Genomic DNA, 21,386 nt, shown 5'->3' on the forward strand with positions numbered 1-21,386 from the left:
TGATCTGGGGGGGATGGGGGCGGACCTAGTGTGCCACTTCCAATATATCGGAGCGTGGTCGGACCAGGTGATAGGAAGGATGTCGACCGTACCAGAGTCCTGTAGGGTCCATTTATCGCATAGCACAAGGTCAATTCGGGAATACGAATTGTGAACCGGTGAAAAGAACGTGTAGTCTCTACCTGAGGGGTTGCGAATGCGCCAGATGTCATATAGGTCGAACTCCGCTAAGATATTGCGTAACGCTGATGAGGGGCCAGGGCGGGTTTTAGATGTAGTTGAAGAGGGCTGGGACGATTTATCTAGTTTGGGGTCTAATACTAAGTTAAAGTCTCCTAGGAGGATTAGGGAGCCGATCCGGACCTTTTGAATAAGCAAGCATAGCTTCCGAATGAAGGCCACCTGGTTCGAGTTAGGTGCATATAGCGAGACTATAGTGACATATTTACTGTCCAGAACACCCGTGAGAATCAAGTATCGGCCTGCCTTATCTGCAATTTGGGAGTGGAGAGTAAAAGGAACATTTTCTCTAAACAACAGAGCTACTCCATTTCTTTTAAAGGGGCCGTTAGCGAAATATCCTATAGGGAACCTGTGGTCTTTCAGTACAGGGGGATTGTGTGAGGAAAAGTGAGTTTCTTGTAAGGCGACTATGTCAGCTTTATACTTATGAAAGGAGGATAGAGCTAGTCTCCGTTTGTTAGGGGAGTTTAAACCCTTCACATTCAATGAAAGAATACCAACCATAATTATTCAGTGAAACTGCTATGTAAGTGACGGCATCCCATCCTGATTGGGGGGGGAGGGGGGGATAGAAAAAACACGGAGAAGGGGCGATAGACTCAAAAACAGGGAGTCAAAGGGAAAGGAAAAGTAAATCGACCCAGTACATCGGGTCTGCATAGCTACTGCAGGGGAAAAATGAATGCAGTAGATAAACGGGGGGCAGGCGGACTTTCCAGTCCACCCAGAGTCAGTGAAAAATAAAAAAATAAATAGCTAATGTGTAGGGAGAATAAATGTACATCTCCTTCTAGGTAAAAGTGGCACATGGGAAATAAACATATATTAAAAAGACAAAAGCGAAGCCCAAAATGGTATGGCCCATCTCAATAGTGGAAATTCTTCCATCTGCTGTTATCAGCGTGTAGTATAAAGATAGGCCATTAAACAGATAAACAGGTAAGCTGGGGCGTAAACTGAACAACCACTTCTAAGTAGGGGAGCATGTACTATGATAACCAGCAAGGAGAAAATATAGCTCGCCCAGAGGGATTCTATAGCCATAATTGCAGCAATAAACAAATATAATAGAATCAACATCTCTAACTAAATACAGAAAGGCATGTTAGATCGTTCACTAATTACGTAGTGCGCTCACTCAGTGGACCATTCCGAGCGAGGTGGGGGACGTCTCTCATGAGAGGATGGTAATTTCACAGAGATGTCCCAGTCCTCGAGCAGTTTCACTCCGGCTTCCAGCTCAGATATAATAAACGAAGAACCTTCGTTAAAGACAATTAGCTTCACTGGAAAGCCCCACCTATATCGGATATCTTGGGCCCGGAGGGCGGAAGTGATCAGAGCTAGACTGCGTCTCTTAGAAAGGGTGAGTGCGGAGAAGTCCGGGAACAATTGCAAGCCTCCTAGGGTATCAGAGTTCTCTGCAGCTCGCGTGGCTTGGAGAATACGTTCCTTAACGGTGAAGAAGTGTACCCGGAGTAACGTATCTCTAGGTAATGTGTTGGAGAGAAACCGAGGTTTAGGAAGGCGATGGATTCGGTCAATTAGTAGTTCCGCATCGGATACTCCAGGTAGCAATTTACGGAACAGAGCCATGGCGTAGTCAATCAGATCCGGGTTATCGACCGAGTCGGGTATTCCGCGTATTTTAATATTGTTCCGTCTGGAACGATCTTCCATATCTGCCATTTTGTTTTTAAATGTGTCCATCTCGTTTTGTTGTTGGTCATGAGCTGTGATAAGATCGTTATGCGACGTCACTAGTTCTTCCAATTTGCGCTCTAGAGTGTCGGTTCTATCCCCGATGACTGTCAGCTCAGCTTTGACTTCACGTATAGCAGCTGTGAGATCGTGAGTTAAGTCCGATTTGAAGGCCATCAAGACCTGACAAAGGGTCTTCACAGTAAGGGGGGCATCAGAATTCGGGTCTACGCCCGATACTGAAAGCGAGCTGGTCAGTTCAGATGAATAGGGGCTTTTCGTGGAAGGGGCCGGCACTCCACGAGGTGGCGGGGACGCCTGGTGTTGTTTCCGGTTCGGGAGAGACACCCGAGGAGGCAGTGCGGGTTTTGCTTTTTTAGGTGCCATAATGTGACAGAAGTAAAAAAAAATGGAGAAAAAAAAAAATAAATGATCTGAGAGCAGAGCAGCAGACGGATCCCTCTAGGCTAGTACGTTATAAAGTAGGCAGGGTGCTGGTTTTTAAACGTAATCTCATGTTAAACGATAAGACTCTGGGTGGAAGAAGTTCCCATCAGGGGTCACATTGCGACAGGCTGTAGGGGTGTAGAGACGAGGGTCACCTCAAACCCGCTAGTGATGGTAGGAGAGCACCGGACAGAGCCCGAGAGCAGTCTCAGATTAGCATAAAAGGGCACGATTATATGGTAAAACGTACCTCTTTAGCTGCAGCCAGGGATGGATTGTATGTCTTCAATAGGGAGAAGCCACTAACAGATGCACAGCAGGCAGAGTTTGTAGACTAGTATGCTTTTTCAGAGCTGCTCTTCAGTGTTCCTGACTTCTGCTGCTGCTGGCTGTATGAGCTACTAGGTGCCTTCCAAGATGGCCGCCGCCATAGTCACCAGCAGGAGACTCTCCTTTCAAGCACTTCTCCCGGCTCAGGGGGGAAGTTTTCGGCCCCCTGCAGGTATTTGAGGGTCTGGGGAGGGTCTCCGCCGGCCAGAGGGTGTGTGGGGTGCCCGCAGAAGGTCCGCCGGGTCCCGCAGCGGCCGCGAACGGGTCCCGGAGCTCGTCGTCGGGATGCCTCCAAACTCGAGGCCCCGGCTTCTGGATGTCGGGTAGGCCGCGGGCTCGTAGCGGCAGAAATGGCTTGTCAGCTGTGCGGGGCTCCTCTCCAGATAGCCCACCGCTGTCAGCAGGCCACAGGCTCACAGTAGGGGCTATTTAATGTGGTAATGAGCGGGCTTGAGGGTATTTTAGAGCTCTTTATTGCAGGAGCTCCAGCCCAGTGTGTCTTTGCAGTATAGCGTCCAAGCCACGCCCCTCAACATGAAATGTTCTTGAAGACCAGAACCTGAACACGGCAGTTTCTGCTGCTAAATTGCTATTCTGTAACAAAAAAAACAGCAACTAAATATGCCGAAACCCGGGATCTTTAGATCTTCAGTCTAACGCTCTCCCAACTGAGCTATTTCGGCTAATTGTGACAGATGTGAAGTCGTATTTGGGGTTTTAGGTTGGGAAAAAAAGAGCATCAAGTGTTCTTGAAGAGCAATACCTTATAATGAAAGATTCTGCTGGTAAATTGCTATTCTGTAACAAAAATACAGCTACTAAACATGCCGAAACCCGGGATCGAACCAGGGACTTATAGATCTTCAGTCTAATGCTCTCCCAAATGAGCTATTGCAGCTACGTCTAACATTTGGATAGTCTTTTTTGGTGTTTAAGATAAGGCAAACTGAAAGAACATCGAGTGTCCTAGAGGGCGAAACCTGAAAATGAAAGTTTCTGCTGCTAAATTTCTTTTTGCTGAATTGCTACTCAGTAACAAACTGCAAACACCCAAACATGTTGAAACCCACGATCGTACTAGGGATTTTAAGGTCTTCAGTCTATTGCTCTCACAACTGAGCTATTTTGGCAAGCTATACTGATAAGAATGTCTTTTTTAGGAGCTAAATATTTTGCAAACTGAAATAACATAAAATGCTTTTCAAGATCAAAACCTGAACACAACAGTTTTTGCTGCTAAATTGCTATTCAGTAGCAAAAGCAAACACCCAACCATGCTAAACCCCAGGATTGAACAAGACACCCTTAGATCTTCAGTCTAATGTTGTCACAACTGAGCTATTTCGCCAAGCTCTACTAATAAGAAATTATTTTATTGGGGCTAATAATAATGCAAACTGTAATAACATAAAATTATCTTGAAGACCAGAACCTGAACACGGCAGTTTCTGCTGCTAAATTGCTATTCTGTAACAAAAAAACAGCAACTAAATATGCCGAAACCCGGGATCGAACCAGGGACCTTTAGATCTTCAGTCTAACGCTCTCTCAACTGAGCTATTTCGGCTAATTGTAAAAGGCGTCAAGCCGTATTTGGGGTTTTAGGCTGGGGAAAAAAAGAGCATTAAGTGTTCTTGATGAACAACACCTGATAATGAAAGATTCTGCTGATAAATTGCTATTCTGTAACAAAAATACAGCTACTAAACATGCCGAAACCCGGGATCGAACCAGGGACTTATAGATCTTCAGTTTAATGCTCTCCCAAATGAGCTATTGCAGCTACGTCTAACATTTGGAAAGTCTTTTTTGGTGTTTAAGATAAGGCAAACTGAAAGAACATCAAGTGTCCTAGAGGGCGAAACCTGAAAATGAAAGTTTCTGCTGCTAAATTTCTTTTTGCTGAATTGCTACTCAGTAACAAACTGCAAACACCCAAACATGTGGAAACCCACGATCGTACTAGGGATTTTAAGGTCTTCAGTCTATTGCTCTCACAACTGAGCTATTTTGGCAAGCTATACTGATAAGAATATCTTTTTTAGGAGCTAAAGATTTTGCAAACTGAAATAACATAAAATGCTTTTCAAGATCAAAACCTGAACACAACAGTTTTTGCTGCTAAATTGCTATTCAGTAGCAAAAGCAAACACCCAACCATGCTAAACCCCAGGATTGAACAAGACACCCTTAGATCTTCAGTCTAATGTTCTCACAACTGAGCTATTTCGCCAAGCTCTACTAATAAGAAATTCTTTTATTGGGGCTAATAATAATGCAAACTGTAATAACATGAAATGATCTTAAACACCAGAACCTGAACACGGCAGTTTCTGCTGCTAAATTGCTATTCTGTAACAAAAAAACAGCAACTAAATATGCCAAAACAAGGGATCGAACCAGGGACCTTTAGATCTTCAGTCTAACGCTTTCTCAACTGAGCTATTTCGGCTAATTGTGAAAGACGTCAAGCCGTATTTGGGGTTTTAGGCTGGGAAAAAAAAGAGCATTAAGTGTTCTTGATGAACAACACCTGATAATGAAAGATTCTGCTGGTAAATTGCTATTCTGTAACAAAAATACAGCAACTAAACATGCCGAATCCTGGGATCGAACCCAGGACCTTTAGATCTTCAGTTTAATGCTCTCACAAAAGAGCTATTGCGTGTAAGTCTGACGTTTAGAAAGTCTTTTTTGGTGTTTAAGATAAGGCAAACTGAAAGAACATCAAGTGTCCTAGAGGGCGAAACCTGAAAATGAAAGTTTCTGCTGCTAAATTTCTTTTTGCTGAATTGCTACTCAGTAACAAACTGCAAACACCCAAACATGTGGAAACCCACGATCGTACTAGGGATTTTAAGGTCTTCAGTCTATTGCTCTCACAACTGAGCTATTTTGGCAAGCTATACTGATAAGAATGTCTTTTTTTAGGAGCTAAAGATTTTGCAAACTGAAATAACATAAAATGCTTTTCAAGATCAAAACCTGAACACAACAGTTTTTGCTGCTAAATTGCTATTCAGTAGCAAAAGCAAACACCCAACCATGCTAAACCCCAGGATTGAACAAGACACCCTTAGATCTTCAGTCTAATGTTGTCACAACTGAGCTATTTCGCCAAGCTCTACTAATAAGAAATTCTTTTATTGGGGCTAATAATAATGCAAACTGTAATAACATGAAATGTTCTTGAAGACCAGAACCTGAACACGGCAGTTTCTGCTGCTAAATTGCTATTCTGTAACAAAAAAAACAGCAACTAAATATGCCGAAACCTGGGATCGAACCAGGGACCTTTAGATCTTCAGTCTAATGCTCTCCGACTGAGCTATTTCGGCTAATTATGACAGATGTGAAGTCGTATTTGGGGTTTTAGGTTGGGAAAAAAAGAGCATCAAGTGTTCTTGAAGAGCAACACCTTATAATGAAAGATTCTGCTGGTAAATTGCTATTCTGTAACAAAAATACAGCTACTAAACATGCCGAAACCCGGGATCGAACCAGGGATTTATAGATTTTCAGTCTAATGCTCTCCCAAATGAGCTATTCCAGCTACGTCTGACATTGGGAAAGTCTTTTTTGGTGTTTAAGATAAGGCAAACTGAAAGAACATCAAGTGTCCTAGAGGGCGAAACCTGAAAATAAACGTTTCTGCTGCTAAATTTCTTTTTGCTGAATTGCTACTCAGTAACAAACTGCAAACACCCAAACATGTGGAAACCCACGATCGTACTAGGGATTTTAAGGTCTTCAGTCTATTGCTCTCACAACTGAGCTATTTTGGCAAGCTATACTGATAAGAATGTCTTTTTTTGGAGCTAAAGATTTTGCAAACTGAAATAACATAAAATGTTTTTCAAGATCAAAACCTGAAAACAACAGTTTTTGCTGCTAAATTGCTATTCAGTAGCAAAAGCAAACACCCAACCATGCTAAACCCCAGGATTGAACAAGACACCCTTAGATCTTCAGTCTAATGTTGTCACAACTGAGCTATTTCGCCAAGCTCTACTAATAAGAAATTCTTTTATTGGGGCTAATAAATAATGCAAACTGTAATAACATGAAATGATCTTGAAGACCAGAACCTGAACACGGCAGTTTCTGCTGCTAAATTGCTATTCTGTAACAAAAACACAGCAACTAAATATGCAGAAACCCGGGATCGAACCAGGGACCTTTAGATCTTCAGTCTAACGCTGTCCCAACTGAGCTATTTCGGCTAATTGTGAAAGATGTCAAGCCGTATTTGGGGTTTTAGGCTGGTAAAAAAAAAGCGCATTAAGTGTTCTTGATGAACAACACCTGATAATGAAAGATTCTGCTGGTAAATTGCTATTCTGTAACAAAAATACAGCAACTAAACATGCCGAATCCTGGGATCGAACCCAGGACCTTTAGATCTTCAGTTTAATGCTCTCACAAAAGAGATATTGCGTGTAAGTCTGACGTTTAGAAAATCTTTTTTGGTGTTTAAGATAAGGCAAACTGAAAGAACATCAAGTGTCCTAGAGGGCGAAACCTGAAAATGAAAGTTTCTGCTGCTAAATTTCTTTTTGCTGAATTGCTACTCAGTAACAAACTGCAAACACCCAAACATGTGGAAACCCACGATCGTACTAGGGATTTTAAGGTCTTCAGTCTATTGCTCTCACAACTGAGCTATTTTGGCAAGCTATACTGATAAGAATGTCTTTTTTAGGAGCTAAATATTTTGCAAACTGAAATAAAATAAAATGCTTTTCAAGATCAAAACCTGAACACAACAGTTTTTGCTGCTAAATTGCTATTCAGTAGCAAAAGCAAACACCCAACCATGCTAAACCCCAGGATTGAACAAGACACCCTTAGATCTTCAGTCTAATGTTGTCACAACTGAGCTATTTCGCCAAGCTCTACTAATAAGAAATTATTTTATTGGGGCTAATAATAATGCAAACTGTAATAACATGAAATGTTCTTGAAGACCAGAACCTGAACACGGCAGTTTCTGCTGCTAAATTGCTATTCTGTAACAAAAAAAACAGCAAGTAAATATGCCGAAACCCGGGATCTTTAGATCTTCAGTCTAACGCTCTCCCAACTGAGCTATTTCGGCTAATTGTGACAGATGTGAAGTCGTATTTGGGGTTTTAGGTTGGAAAAAAAAGAGCATCAAGTGTTCTTGAAGAGCAATACCTTATAATGAAAGATTCTGCTGGTAAATTGCTATTCTGTAACAAAAATACAGCTACTAAACATGCCGAAACCCAGGATCGAACCAGGGACTTATAGATCTTCAGTCTAATGCTCTCCCAAATGAGCTATTGCAGCTACGTCTGACATTTGGAAAGTCTTTTTTGGTGTTTAAGATAAGGCAAACTGAAAGAACATCAAGTGTCCTAGAGGGCGAAACCTGAAAATAAACGTTTCTGCTGCTAAATTTCTTTTTGCTGAATTGCTACTCAGTAACAAAATGCAAACACCCAAACATGTGGAAACCCACGATCGTACTAGGGATTTTAAGGTCTTCAGTCTATTGCTCTCACAACTGAGCTATTTTGGCAAGCTATACTGATAAGAATGTCTTTTTTTGGAGCTAAAGATTTTGCAAACTGAAATAACATAAAATGTTTTTCAAGATCAAAAACTGAAAACAACAGTTTTTGCTGCTAAATTGCTATTCAGTAGCAAAAGCAAACACCCAACCATGCTAAACCCCAGGATTGAACAAGACACCCTTAGATCTTCAGTCTAATGTTCTCACAACTGAGCTATTTCGCCAAGCTCTACTAATAAGAAATTCTTTTATTGGGGCTAATAATAATGCAAACTGTAATAACATGAAATAATCTTGAAGACCAGAACCTGAACACGGCAGTTTCTGCTGCTAAATTGCTATTCTGTAACAAAAAAACAGCAACTAAATATGCCGAAACCCGGGATCGAACCAGGGACCTTTAGATCTTCAGTCTAACGCTCTCCCAACTGAGCTATTTCGGCTAATTGCGAAAGATGTCAAGCCGTATTTGGGGTTTTAGGCAGGGAAAAAAAAGAGCATTAAGTGTTCTTGATGAACAACACCTGATAATGAAAGATTCTGCTGGTAAATTGCTATTCTGTAACAAAAATACAGCAACTAAACATGCCGAATCCTGGGATCGAACCCAGGACCTTTAGATCTTCAGTTTAATGCTCTCACAAAAGAGATATTGCGTGTAAGTCTGACGTTTAGAAAGTCTTTTTTGGTGTTTAAGATAAGACAAACTGAAAGAACATCAAGTGTCCTAGAGGGCGAAACCTGAAAATGAAAGTTCCTGCTGCTAAATTTCTTTTTGCTGAATTGCTACTCAGTAACAAACTGCAAACACCCAAACATGTGGAAACCCACGATCGTACTAGGGATTTTAAGGTCTTCAGTCTATTGCTCTCACAACTGAGCTATTTTGGCAAGCTATACTGATAAGAATGTCTTTTTTTAGGAGCTAAAGATTTTGCAAACTGAAATAACATAAAATGCTTTTCAAGATCAAAACCTGAACACAACAGTTTTTGCTGCTAAATTGCTATTCAGTAGCAAAAGCAAACACCCAACCATGCTAAACCCCAGGATTGAACAAGACACCCTTAGATCTTCAGTCTAATGTTGTCACAACTGAGCTGTTTTGCCAAGCTCTACTAATAAGAAATTATTTTATTGGGGCTAATAATAATGCAAACTGTAATAACATGAAATGTTCTTGAAGACCAGAACCTGAACACGGCAGTTTCTGCTGCTAAATTGCTATTCTGTAACAAAAAAAACAGCAACTAAATATGCCGAAACCTGGGATCGAACCAGGGACCTTTAGATCTTCAGTCTAATGCTCTCCCAACCGAGCTATTTCGGCTAATTGTGACAGATGTGAAGTCGTATTTGGGGTTTTAGGTTGGGAAAAAAAGAGCATCAAGTGTTCTTGAAGAGCAACACCTTATAATGAAAGATTCTGCTGGTAAATTGCTATTCTGTAACAAAAATACAGCTACTAAACATGCCGAAACCAGGAATCGAACCAGGGACTTATAGATCTTCAGTCTAATGCTCTCCCAAATGAGCTATTGCAGCTACGTCTGACATCTGGAAAGTCTTTTTTAGTGTTTAAGATAAGGCAAACTGAAAGAACATCAAGTGTCCTAGAGGGCGAAACCTGAAAATAAACGTTTCTGCGGCTAAATTTCTTTTTGCTGAATTGCTACTCAGTAACAAAATGCAAACACCCAAACATGTGGAAACCCACGATCGTACTAGGGATTTTAAGGTCTTCAGTCTATTGCTCTCACAACTGAGCTATTTTGGCAAGCTATACTGATAAGAATGTCTTTTTTTGGAGCTAAAGATTTTGCAAACTGAAATAACATAAAATGTTTTTCAAGATCAAAAACTGAAAACAACAGTTTTTGCTGCTAAATTGCTATTCAGTAGCAAAAGCAAACACCCAACCATGCTAAACCCCAGGATTGAACAAGACACCCTTAGATCTTCAGTCTAATGTTCTCACAACTGAGCTATTTCGCCAAGCTCTACTAATAAGAAATTCTTTTATTGGGGCTAATAATAATGCAAACTGTAATAACATGAAATGATCTTGAAGACCAGAACCTGAACACGGCAGTTTCTGCTGCTAAATTGCTATTCTGTAACAAAAAAACAGCAACTAAATATGCCGAAACCCGGGATCGAACCAGGGACCTTTAGATCTTCAGTCTAACGCTCTCCCAACTGAGCTATTTCGGCTAATTGTGAAGCCGTATTTGGGGTTTTAGGCTGGGGAAAAAAAGTGCATTAAGTGTTCTTGATGAACAACACCTGATAATGAAAGATTATGCTGGTAAATTGCTATTCTGTAACAAAAATACAGCTACTAAACATGCCGAATCTTGGGATCGAACCCAGGACCTTTAGATCTTCAGTTTAATGCTCTCACAAAAGAGCTATTGCGTGTAAGTCTGACATCTAGAAAGTCTTTTTTGGTGTTTAAGATAAGGCAAACTGATAGAACATCAAGTGTCCTAGAGGGCGAAACCTGAAAATGAAAGTTTCTGCTGATAAATTTCTTTTTGCTGAATTGCTACTCAGTAACAAACTGCAAACACCCAAACATGTGGAAACCCACGATCTTACTAGGGATTTTACGGTCTTCAGTCTATTGCTCTCACAACTGAGCTATTTTGGCAAGCTATACTGATAAGAATGTCTTTTTTTAGGAGCTAAAGATTTTGCAAACTGAAATAACATAAAATGCTTTTCAAGATCAAAACCTGAACACAACAGTTTTTGCTGCTAAATTGCTATTCAGTAGCAAAAGCAAACACCCAACCATGCTAAACCCCAGGATTGAACAAGACACCCTTAGATCTTCAGTCTAATGTTGTCACAACTGAGCTGTTTTGCCAAGCTCTACTAATAAGAAATTCTTTTATTGGGGCTAATAATAATGCAAACTGTAATAACATGAAATGTTCTTGAAGACCAGAACCTGAACACGGCAGTTTCTGCTGCTAAATTGCTATTCTGTAACAAAAAAAACAGCAACTAAATATGCCGAAACCTGGGATCGAACCAGGGACCTTTAGATCTTCAGTCTAATGCTCTCCCAACCGAGCTATTTCGGCTAATTGTGACAGATGTGAAGTCGTATTTGGGGTTTTAGGTTGGGGAAAAAAGAGCATCAAGTGTTCTTGAAGAGCAACACCTTATAATGAAAGATTCTGCTGGTAAAGTGCTATTCTGTAACAAAAATACAGCTACTAAACATGCCGAAACCCGGGATCGAACCAGGGACTTATAGATCTTCAGTCTAATGCTCTCCCAAATGAGCTATTGCAGCTACGTCTGACATTTGGAAAGTCTTTTTTGGTGTTTAAGATAAGGCAAACTGAAAGAACATCAAGTGTCCTAGAGGGCGAAACCTGAAAATAAACGTTTCTGCTGCTAAATTTCTTTTTGCTGAATTGCTACTCAGTAACAAAATGCAAACACCCAAACATGTGGAAACCCACGATCGTACTGGGGATTTTAAGGTCTTCAGTCTATTGCTCTCACAACTGAGCTATTTTGGCAAGCTATACTGATAAGAATGTCTTTTTTTGGAGCTAAAGATTTTGCAAACTGAAATAACATAAAATGTTTTTCAAGATCAAAAACTGAAAACAACAGTTTTTGCTGCTAAATTGCTATTCAGTAGCAAAAGCAAACACCCAACCATGCTAAACCCCAGGATTGAACAAGACACCCTTAGATCTTCAGTCTAATGTTCTCACAACTGAGCTATTTCTCCAAGCTCTACTAATAAGAAATTCTTTTATTGGGGCTAATAATAATGCAAACTGTAATAACATGAAATGATCTTGAAGACCAGAACCTGAACACGGCAGTTTCTGCTGCTAAATTGCTATTCTGTAACAAAAAAACAGCAACTAAATATGCCGAAACCTGGGATCGAACCAGGGACCTTTAGATCTTCAGTCTAACGCTCTCCCAACTGAGCTATTTCGGTTAATTGTGAAAAATGTCAAGCCGTATTTGGGGTTTTAGGCTGGGGAAAAAAAGAGCATTAAGTGTTCTTGATGAACAACACCTGATAATGAAAGATTCTGCTGGTAAATTGCTATTCTGTAACAAAAATACAGCAACTAAACATGCCGAATCCTGGGATCGAACCCAGGAGCTTTAGATCTTCAGTTTAATGCTCTCACAAAAGAGCTATTGCGTGTAAGTCTGACGTTTAGAAAGTCTTTTTTGGTGTTTAAGATAAGGCAAACTGAAAGAACATCAAGTGTCCTAGAGGGCGAAACCTGAAAATGAAAGTTTCTGCTGCTAAATTTCTTTTTGCTGACTTGCTACTCAGTAACAAACTGCAAACACCCAAACATGTTGAAACCCACGATCGTACTAGGGATTTTAAGGTCTTCAGTCTATTGCTCTCACAACTGAGCTATTTTGGCAAGCTATACTGATAAGAATGTCTTTTTTTAGGAGCTAAAGATTTTGCAAACTGAAATAACATAAAATGCTTTTCAAGATCAAAACCTGAAAACAACAGTTTTTGCTGCTAAATTGCTATTCAGTAGCAAAAGCAAACACCCAACCATGCTAAACCCCAGGATTGAACAAGACACCCTTAGATCTTCAGTCTAATGTTCTCACAACTGAGCTATTTCGCCAAGCTCTACTAATAAGAAATTATTTTATTGGGGCTAATAATAATGCAAACTGTAATAACATGAAATGATCTTGAAGACCAGAACCTGAACACGGCAGTTTCTGCTGCTAAATTGCTATTCTGTAACAAAAAAACAGCAACTAAATATGCCGAAACCCGGGATCGAACCAGGGACCTTTAGATCTTCAGTCTAACGCTCTCCCAACTGAGCTATTTCGGCTAATTGTGAAAAATGTCAAGCCGTATTTGGGGTTTTAGGCTGGGGAAAAAAAGAGCATTAAGTGTTCTTGATGAACAACACCTGATAATGAAAGATTCTGCTGGTAAATTGCTATTCTGTAACAAAAATACAGCAACTAAACATGCCGAATCCTGGGATCAAACCCAGGACCTTTAGATCTTCAGTTTATTGCTCTCACAAAAGAGCTATTGCGTGTAAGTCTGACGTTTAGAAAGTCTTTTTTGGTGTTTAAGATAAGGCAAACTGAAAGAACATCAAGTGTCCTAGAGGGCGAAACCTGAAAATGAAAGTTTCTGCTGCTAAATTTCTTTTTGCTGACTTGCTACTCAGTAACAAACTGCAAACACCCAAACATGTTGAAACCCACGATCGTACTAGGGATTTTAAGGTCTTCAGTCTATTGCTCTCACAACTGAGCTATTTTGGCAAGCTATACTGATAAGAATGTCTTTTTTTAGGAGCTAAAGATTTTGCAAACTGAAATAACATAAAATGCTTTTCAAGATCAAAACCTGAAAACAACAGTTTTTGCTGCTAAATTGCTATTCAGTAGCAAAAGCAAACACCCAACCATGCTAAACCCCAGGATTGAACAAGACACCCTTAGATCTTCAGTCTAATGTTGTCACAACTGAGCTATTTCGCCAAGCTCTACTAATAAGAAATTATTTTATTGGGGCTAATAATAATGCAAACTGTAATAACATGAAATGTTCTTGAAGACCAGAACCTGAACACGGCAGTTTCTGCTGCTAAATTGCTATTCTGTAACAAAAAAAACAGCAACTAAATATGCCGAAACCCGGGATCGAACCAGGGACCTTTAGATCTTCAGTCTAACGCTCTCCCAACTGAGCTATTTCGGCTAATTCTGACAGATGTGAAGTCGTATTTGGGGTTTTAGGTTGGGGAAAAAAGAGCATCAAGTGTTCTTGAAGAGCAACACCTTATAATGAAAGATTCTGCTGGTAAATTGCTATTCTGTAACAAAAATACAGCTACTAAACATGCCGAAACCCAGGATCGAACCAGGGACTTATAGATCTTCAGTCTAATGCTCTCCCAAATGAGCTATTGCAGCTACGTCTTACATGTGGAAAGTCTTTTTTGGTGTTTAAGATAAGGCAAACTGAAAGAACATCAAGTGTCCTAGAGGGCGAAACCTGAAAATAAACGTTTCTGCTGCTAAATTTCTTTTTGCTGAATTGCTACTCAGTAACAAAATGCAAACACCCAAACATGTGGAAACCCACGATCGTACTAGGGATTTTAAGGTCTTCAGTCTATTGCTCTCACAACTGAGCTATTTTGGCAAGCTATACTGATAAGAATGTCTTTTTTTGGAGCTAAAGATTTTGCAAACTGAAATAACATAAAATGTTTTTCAAGATCAAAAACTGAAAACAACAGTTTTTGCTGCTAAATTGCTATTCAGTAGCAAAAGCAAACACCCAACCATGCTAAACCCCAGGATTGAACAAGACACCCTTAGATCTTCAGTCTAATGTTGTCACAACTGAGCTATTTCGCCAAGCTCTACTAATAAGAAATTCTTTTATTGGGGCTAATAATAATGCAAACTGTAATAACATGAAATGATCTTGAAGACCAGAACCTGAACACGGCAGTTTCTGCTGCTAAATTGCTATTCTGTAACAAAAAAACAGCAACTAAATATGCCGAAACCCGGGATCGAACCAGGGACCTTTAGATTTTCAGTCTAACGCTCTCCCAACTGAGCTATTTCGGCTAATTGTGAAAGATGTCATGCCGTATTTGGGGTTTTAGGCTGGGAAAAATAAGAGCATTAAGTGTTCTTGATGTACAACACCTGATAATGAAAGATTCTGCTGGTAAATTGCTATTCTGTAACAAAAATACAGCAACTAAACATGCCGAATCCCGGGATCGAACCCAGGACCTTTAGATCTTCAGTTTAATGCTCTCACAAAAGAGCTATTGCGTGTAAGTCTGACGTTTAGAAAGTCTTTTTTGGTGTTTAAGATAAGGCAAACTGAAAGAACATCAAGTGTCCTAGAGGGCGAAACCTGAAAATGAAAGTTTCTGCTGCTAAATTTCTTTTTGCTGAATTGATACTCAGTAACAAACTGCAAACACCCAAACATGTGGAAACCCACAATCGTACTAGGGATTTTAAGGTCTACAGTCTATTGCTCTCACAACTGAGCTATTTTGGCAAGCTATACTGATAAGAATGTCTTTTTTTAGGAGCTAAAGATTTTGCAAACTGAAATAACATAAAATGCTTTTCAAGATCAAAACCTGAACACAACAGTTTTTGCTGTTAAATTGCTATTCAGTAGCAAAAGCAAACACCCAACCATGCTAAACCCCAGGATTGAACAAGACACCCTTAGATCTTCAGTCTAATGTTGTCACAACTGAGCTATTTCGCCAAGCTCTACTAATAAGAAATTCTTTTATTGGGGCTAATAATAATGCAAACTATAATAACATGAAATGTTCTTGAAGACCAGAACCTGAACACGGCAGTTTCTGCTGCTAAATTGCTATTCTGTAACAAAAAAAACAGCAACTAAATATGCCGAAACCCAGGATCGAACCAGGGACCTTTAGATCTTCAGTCTAACGCTCTCCCAACTGAGCTATTTCGGCTAATTGTGACAGATGTGAAGTCGTATTTGGGGTTTTAGGTTGGGAAAAAAAGAGCATCAAGTGTTCTTGAAGAGCAACACCTTATAATGAAAGATTCTGCTGGTAAATTGCTATTCTGTAACAAAAATACAGCTACTAAACATGCCGAAACCCAGGATCGAACCAGGGACTTATAGATCTTCAGTCTAATGCTCTCCCAAATGAGCTATTGCAGCTACGTCTGACATTTGGAAAGTCTTTTTTGGTGTTTAAGATAAGGCAAACTGAAAGAACATCAAGTGTCCTAGAGGGCGAAACCTGAAAATAAACGTTTCTGCTGCTAAATTTCTTTTTGCTGAATTGCTACTCAGTAACAAAATGCAAACACCCAAACATGTGGAAACCCACGATCGTACTAGGGATTTTAAGGTCTTCAGTCTATTGCTCTCACAACTGAGCTATTTTGGCAAGCTATACTGATAAGAATGTCTTTTTTTGGAGCTAAAGATTTTGCAAACTGAAATAACATAAAATGGTTTTCAAAATCAAAAACTGAAAACAACAGTTTTTGCTGCTAAATTGCTATTCAGTAGCAAAAGCAAACACCCAACCATGCTAAACCCCAGGATTGAACAAGACACCCTTAGATCTTCAGTCTAATGTTCTCACAACTGAGCTATTTCGCCAAGCTCTACTAATAAGAAATTCTTTTATTGGGGCTAATAATAATGCAAACTGTAATAACATGAAATGAACTTGAAGACCAGAACCTGAACACGGCAGTTTCTGCTGCTAAATTGCTATTCTGTAACAAAAAAACAGCAACTAAACATGCCAAAACCCAGGATCGAACCAGGGACCTTTAGATCTTCAGTCTAACACTCTCCCAACTGAGCTATTTCGGCTAATTGTGAAAGATGTCAAGCCGTATTTGGGGTTTTAGGCTGGGGGAAAAAATGAGCATTAAGTGTTCTTGATGAACAACACCTGATAATGAAAGATTCTGCTGGTAAATTGCTATTCTGTAACAAAAATACAGCAACTAAACATGCCGAATCCTGGGATCGAACCCAGGAGCTTTAGATCTTCAGTTTAATGCTCTCACAAAAGAGCTATTGCGTGTAAGTCTGACGTTTAGAAAGTCTTTTTTGGTGTTTAAGATAAGGCAAACTGAAAGAACATCAAGTGTCCTAGAGGGCGAAACCTGAAAATGAAAGTTTCTGCTGCTAAATTTATTTTTGCTGACTTGCTACTCAGTAACAAACTGCAAACACCCAAACATGTTGAAACCCACGATCGTACTAGGGATTTTAAGGTCTTCAGTCTATTGCTCTCACAACTGAGCTATTTTGGCAAGCTATACTGATAAGAATGTCTTTTTTTAGGAGCTAAAGATTTTGCAAACTGAAATAACATAAAATGCTTTTCAAGATCAAAACCTGAAAACAACAGTTTTTGCTGCTAAATTGCTATTCAGTTGCAAAAGCAAACACCCAACCATGCTAAACCCCAGGATTGAACAAGACACCCTTAGATCTTCAGTCTAATGTTCTCACAACTGAGCTATTTCGCCAAGCTCTACTAATAAGAAATTCTTTTATTGGGGCTAATAATAATGCAAACTGTAATAACATGAAATGATCTTGAAGACCAGAACCTGAACACGGCAGTTTCTGCTGCTAAATTGCTATTCTGTAACAAAAAAACAGCAACTAAATATGCCGAAACCCGGGATCGAACCAGGGACCTTTAGATCTTCAGTCTAACGCTCTCCCAACTGAGCTATTTCGGCTAATTGTGAAAGATGTCCAGCCGTATTTGGGGTTTTAGGCTGGGGAAAAAAAGAGCATTAAGTGTTCTTGATGAACAACACCTGATAATGAAAGATTCTGCTGGTAAATTGCTATTCTGTAACAAAAATACAGAAACTAAACATGCCGAATCCTGGGATCAAACCCAGGACCTTTAGATCTTCAGTTTAATGCTCTCACAAAAGAGCTATTGCGTGTAAGTCTGACGTTTAGAAAGTCTTTTTTGGTGTTTAAGATAAGGCAAACTGAAAGAACATCAAGTGTCCTAGAGGGCGAAACCTGAAAATGAAAGTTTCTGCTGCTAAATTTCTTTTTGCTGAATTGCTACTCAGTAACAAACTGCAAACACCCAAACATGTGGAAACCCACGATCGTACTAGGGATTTTAAGGTCTTCAGTCTATTGCTCTCACAACTGAGCTATTTTGGCAAGCTATACTGATAAGAATGTCTTTTTTTACGAGCTAAAGATTTTGCAAACTGAAATAACATAAAATGCTTTTCAAGATCAAAACCTGAACACAACAGTTTTTGCTGCTAAATTGCTATTCAGTAGCAAAAGCAAACACCCAACCATGCTAAACCCCAGGATTGAACAAGACACCCTTAGATCTTCAGTCTAATGTTGTCACAACTGAGCTATTTCGCCAAGCTCTACTAATAAGAAATTATTTTATTGGGGCTAATAATAATGCAAACTGTAATAACATGAAATGTTCTTGAAGACCAGAACCTGAACACGGCAGTTTCTGCTGCTAAATTGCTATTCTGTAACAAAAAAAACAGCAACTAAATATGCCGAAACCCGGGATCGAACCAGGGACCTTTAGATCTTCAGTCTAACGCTCTCCCAACTGAGCTATTTCGGCTAATTCTGACAGATGTGAAGTCGTATTTGGGGTTTTAGGTTGGGGAAAAAAGAGCATCAAGTGTTCTTGAAGAGCAACACCTTATAATGAAAGATTCTGCTGGTAAATTGCTATTCTGTAACAAAAATACAGCTACTAAACATGCCGAAACCCGGGATCGAACCAGGGACTTATAGATCTTCAGTCTAATGCTCTCCCAAATGAGATATTGCAGCTACATCTGACATGTGGAAAGTCTTTTTTGGTGTTTAAGATAAGGCAAACTGAAAGAACATCAAGTGTCCTAGAGGGCGAAACCTGAAAATAAACGTTTCTGCTGCTAAATTTCTTTTTGCTGAATTGCTACTCAGTAACAAAATGCAAACACCCAAACATGTGGAAACCCACGATCGTACTAGGGATTTTAAGGTCTTCAGTCTATTGCTCTCACAACTGAGCTATTTTGGCAAGCTATAGTGATAAGAATGTCTTTTTTTGGAGCTAAAGATTTTGCAAACTGAAATAACATAAAATGTTTTTCAAGATCAAAAACTGAAAACAACAGTTTTTGCTGCTAAATTGCTATTCAGTAGCAAAAGCAAACACCCAACCATGCTAAACCCCAGGATTGAACAAGACACCCTTAGATCTTCAGTCTAATGTTCTCACAACTGAGCTATTTCGCCAAGCTCTACTAATAAGAAATTCTTTTATTGGGGCTAATAATAATGCAAACTGTAATAACATGAAATGATCTTGAAGACCAGAACCTGAACACGGCAGTTTCTGCTGCTAAATTGCTATTCTGTAACAAAAAAACAGCAACTAAATATGCCGAAACCCGGGATCGAACCAGGGACCTTTAGATTTTCAGTCTAACGCTCTCCCAACTGAGCTATTTCGGCTAATTGTGAAAGATGTCAAGCCGTATTTGGGGTTTTAGGCTGGGAAAAATAAGAGCATTAAGTGTTCTTGATGTACAACACCTGATAATGAAAGATTCTGCTGGTAAATTGCTATTCTGTAACAAAAATACAGCAACTAAACATGCCGAATCCCGGGATCGAACCCAGGACCTTTAGATCTTCAGTTTAATGCTCTCACAAAAGAGCTATTGCGTGTAAGTCTGACGTTTAGAAAGTCTTTTTTGGTGTTTAAGATAAGGCAAACTGAAAGAACATCAAGTGTCCTAGAGGGCGAAACCTGAAAATGAAAGTTTCTGCTGCTAAATTTCTTTTTGCTGAATTGCTACTCAGTAACAAACTGCAAACACCCAAACATGTGGAAACCCACAATCGTACTAGGGATTTTAAGGTCTTCAGTCTATTGCTCTCACAACTGAGCTATTTTGGCAAGCTATACTGATAAGAATGTCTTTTTTTAGGAGCTAAAGATTTTGCAAACTGAAATAACATAAAATGCTTTTCAAGATCAAAACCTGAACACAACAGTTTTTGCTGTTAAATTGCTATTCAGTAGCAAAAGCAAACACCCAACCATGCTAAACCCTAGGATTGAACAAGACACCCTTAGATCTTCAGTCTAATGTTGTCACAACTGAGCTATTTCGCCAAGCTCTACTAATAAGAAATTCTTTTATTGGGGCTAATAATAATGCAAACTATAATAACATGAAATGTTCTTGAAGACCAGAACCTGAACACGGCAGTTTCTGCTGCTAAATTGCTATTCTGTAACAAAAAACACAGCAACTAAATATGCCGAAACCCGGGATCGAACCAGGGACCTTTAGATCTTCAGTCTAACGCTCTCCCAACTGAGCTATTTCGGCTAATTGTGACAGATGTGAAGTCGTATTTGGGGTTTTAGGTTGGGAAAAAAAGAGCATCAAGTGTTCTTGAAGAGCAACACCTTATAATGAAAGATTCTGCTGGTAAATTGCTATTCTGTAACAAAAATACAGCTACTAAACATGCCGAAACCCGGGATCGAACCAGGGACTTATAGATCTTCAGTCTAATGCTCTCCCAAATGAGCTATTGCAGCTACGTCTGACATTTGGAAAGTCTTTTTTGGTGTTTAAGATAAGGCAAACTGAAAGAACATCAAGTGTCCTAGAGGGCGAAACCTGAAAATAAACGTTTCTGCTGCTAAATTTCTTTTTGCTGAATTGCTACTCAGTAACAAAATGCAAACACCCAAACATGTGGAAACCCACGATCGTACTAGGGATTTTAAGGTCTTCAGTCTATTGCTCTCACAACTGAGCTATTTTGGCAAGCTATACTGATAAGAATGTCTTTTTTTGGAGCTAAAGATTTTGCAAACTGAAATAACATAAAATGTTTTTCAAGATCAAAAACTGAAAACAACAGTTTTTGCTGCTAAATTGCTATTCAGTAGCAAAAGCAAACACCCAACCATGCTAAACCCCAGGATTGAACAAGACACCCTTAGATCTTCAGTCTAATGTTCTCACAACTGAGCTATTTCGCCAAGCTCTACTAATAAGAAATTCTTTTATTGGGGCTAATAATAATGCAAACTGTAATAACATGAAATGAACTTGAAGACCAGAACCTGAACACGGCAGTTTCTGCTGCTAAATTGCTATTCTGTAACAAAAAAACAGCAACTAAACATGCCAAAACCCAGGATCGAACCAGGGACCTTTAGATCTTCAGTCTAACACTCTCTCAACTGAGCTATTTCGGCTAATTGTGAAAGATGTCAAGCCGTATTTGGGGTTTTAGGCTGGGGGAAAAAATGAGCATTAAGTGTTCTTGATGAACAACACCTGATAATGAAAGATTCTGCTGGTAAATTGCTATTCTGTAACAAAAATACAGCAACTAAACATGCCGAATCCTGGGATCGAACCCAGGAGCTTTAGATCTTCAGTTTAATGCTCTCACAAAAGAGCTATTGCGTGTAAGTCTGACGTTTAGAAAGTCTTTTTTGGTGTTTAAGATAAGGCAAACTGAAAGAACATCAAGTGTCCTAGAGGG

General features: G+C 39.6%; 20 non-coding genes across 20 annotated transcripts; all 20 read right to left on the bottom strand.

Annotated features, from left to right (window-relative positions):
• Positions 1-4,215: 4,215 nt before the first annotated feature.
• On the bottom strand, positions 4,216-4,288 carry TRNAF-GAA (transfer RNA phenylalanine (anticodon GAA)). Its single transcript has one exon. It is a non-coding gene; the product is annotated as a tRNA-Phe (tRNA).
• An 812-nt stretch (positions 4,289-5,100) lies between these two features.
• TRNAF-GAA (transfer RNA phenylalanine (anticodon GAA)) lies at positions 5,101-5,173 on the bottom strand. The gene has a single exon. It is a non-coding gene; the product is annotated as a tRNA-Phe (tRNA).
• Positions 5,174-5,987: 814 nt separating this feature from the next.
• TRNAF-GAA (transfer RNA phenylalanine (anticodon GAA)) lies at positions 5,988-6,059 on the bottom strand. Its single transcript has one exon. It is a non-coding gene; the product is annotated as a tRNA-Phe (tRNA).
• Positions 6,060-6,201: 142 nt separating this feature from the next.
• TRNAF-GAA (transfer RNA phenylalanine (anticodon GAA)) lies at positions 6,202-6,274 on the bottom strand. The gene has a single exon. It is a non-coding gene; the product is annotated as a tRNA-Phe (tRNA).
• A 597-nt stretch (positions 6,275-6,871) lies between these two features.
• On the bottom strand, positions 6,872-6,944 carry TRNAF-GAA (transfer RNA phenylalanine (anticodon GAA)). The gene has a single exon. It is a non-coding gene; the product is annotated as a tRNA-Phe (tRNA).
• Positions 6,945-8,630: 1,686 nt separating this feature from the next.
• On the bottom strand, positions 8,631-8,703 carry TRNAF-GAA (transfer RNA phenylalanine (anticodon GAA)). Its single transcript has one exon. It is a non-coding gene; the product is annotated as a tRNA-Phe (tRNA).
• An 814-nt stretch (positions 8,704-9,517) lies between these two features.
• On the bottom strand, positions 9,518-9,590 carry TRNAF-GAA (transfer RNA phenylalanine (anticodon GAA)). The gene has a single exon. It is a non-coding gene; the product is annotated as a tRNA-Phe (tRNA).
• An 811-nt stretch (positions 9,591-10,401) lies between these two features.
• On the bottom strand, positions 10,402-10,474 carry TRNAF-GAA (transfer RNA phenylalanine (anticodon GAA)). Its single transcript has one exon. It is a non-coding gene; the product is annotated as a tRNA-Phe (tRNA).
• An 805-nt stretch (positions 10,475-11,279) lies between these two features.
• On the bottom strand, positions 11,280-11,352 carry TRNAF-GAA (transfer RNA phenylalanine (anticodon GAA)). The gene has a single exon. It is a non-coding gene; the product is annotated as a tRNA-Phe (tRNA).
• Positions 11,353-12,163: 811 nt separating this feature from the next.
• TRNAF-GAA (transfer RNA phenylalanine (anticodon GAA)) lies at positions 12,164-12,236 on the bottom strand. Its single transcript has one exon. It is a non-coding gene; the product is annotated as a tRNA-Phe (tRNA).
• An 813-nt stretch (positions 12,237-13,049) lies between these two features.
• On the bottom strand, positions 13,050-13,122 carry TRNAF-GAA (transfer RNA phenylalanine (anticodon GAA)). Its single transcript has one exon. It is a non-coding gene; the product is annotated as a tRNA-Phe (tRNA).
• Positions 13,123-13,936: 814 nt separating this feature from the next.
• Positions 13,937-14,009, bottom strand: TRNAF-GAA (transfer RNA phenylalanine (anticodon GAA)). Its single transcript has one exon. It is a non-coding gene; the product is annotated as a tRNA-Phe (tRNA).
• Positions 14,010-14,820: 811 nt separating this feature from the next.
• TRNAF-GAA (transfer RNA phenylalanine (anticodon GAA)) lies at positions 14,821-14,893 on the bottom strand. The gene has a single exon. It is a non-coding gene; the product is annotated as a tRNA-Phe (tRNA).
• Positions 14,894-15,707: 814 nt separating this feature from the next.
• Positions 15,708-15,780, bottom strand: TRNAF-GAA (transfer RNA phenylalanine (anticodon GAA)). The gene has a single exon. It is a non-coding gene; the product is annotated as a tRNA-Phe (tRNA).
• Positions 15,781-16,591: 811 nt separating this feature from the next.
• On the bottom strand, positions 16,592-16,664 carry TRNAF-GAA (transfer RNA phenylalanine (anticodon GAA)). The gene has a single exon. It is a non-coding gene; the product is annotated as a tRNA-Phe (tRNA).
• Positions 16,665-17,478: 814 nt separating this feature from the next.
• On the bottom strand, positions 17,479-17,551 carry TRNAF-GAA (transfer RNA phenylalanine (anticodon GAA)). Its single transcript has one exon. It is a non-coding gene; the product is annotated as a tRNA-Phe (tRNA).
• An 814-nt stretch (positions 17,552-18,365) lies between these two features.
• TRNAF-GAA (transfer RNA phenylalanine (anticodon GAA)) lies at positions 18,366-18,438 on the bottom strand. Its single transcript has one exon. It is a non-coding gene; the product is annotated as a tRNA-Phe (tRNA).
• Positions 18,439-19,249: 811 nt separating this feature from the next.
• On the bottom strand, positions 19,250-19,322 carry TRNAF-GAA (transfer RNA phenylalanine (anticodon GAA)). The gene has a single exon. It is a non-coding gene; the product is annotated as a tRNA-Phe (tRNA).
• Positions 19,323-20,136: 814 nt separating this feature from the next.
• TRNAF-GAA (transfer RNA phenylalanine (anticodon GAA)) lies at positions 20,137-20,209 on the bottom strand. The gene has a single exon. It is a non-coding gene; the product is annotated as a tRNA-Phe (tRNA).
• An 811-nt stretch (positions 20,210-21,020) lies between these two features.
• TRNAF-GAA (transfer RNA phenylalanine (anticodon GAA)) lies at positions 21,021-21,093 on the bottom strand. The gene has a single exon. It is a non-coding gene; the product is annotated as a tRNA-Phe (tRNA).
• Between the last annotated feature and the right edge of the window lie 293 nt (positions 21,094-21,386).

Source organism: Pseudophryne corroboree, unplaced genomic scaffold (genome assembly GCF_028390025.1).
Source record: "Pseudophryne corroboree isolate aPseCor3 unplaced genomic scaffold, aPseCor3.hap2 scaffold_801, whole genome shotgun sequence".
Lineage (NCBI taxonomy): Eukaryota > Metazoa > Chordata > Amphibia > Anura > Myobatrachidae > Pseudophryne > Pseudophryne corroboree.